Below are 302 nucleotides of genomic sequence, written 5' to 3'. Positions count from 1 at the left end.
CTCCATCACCTCCTCCTCCACAGCTCATCTCCATCACCTCCTCCTCCATAGCTCATCTCCATCACCTCCTCCTCCACAGCTCGTCTCCATCACCTCCTCCTCCACAGCCCATCTCCATCACCTCCTCCACAGCTCATCTCCATCACCTCCTCCTCCACTGCCCAGCTCCATCACCTCCTCCTCCACAGCTCGTCTCCATCACCACCTCCTCCACAGCCCGGCTCCATCACCTCCTCCTCCACAGCCCGGCTCCATCACCTCCTCCTCCACAGCTCATCTCCATCACCTCCTCCTCCACAGCT

Source organism: Dipodomys ordii, unplaced genomic scaffold (genome assembly GCF_000151885.1).
Source record: "Dipodomys ordii isolate 6190 unplaced genomic scaffold, Dord_2.0 Scaffold54, whole genome shotgun sequence".
NCBI lineage: Eukaryota > Metazoa > Chordata > Mammalia > Rodentia > Heteromyidae > Dipodomys > Dipodomys ordii.
Note: the sequence above shows the minus strand (reverse complement) of the source record.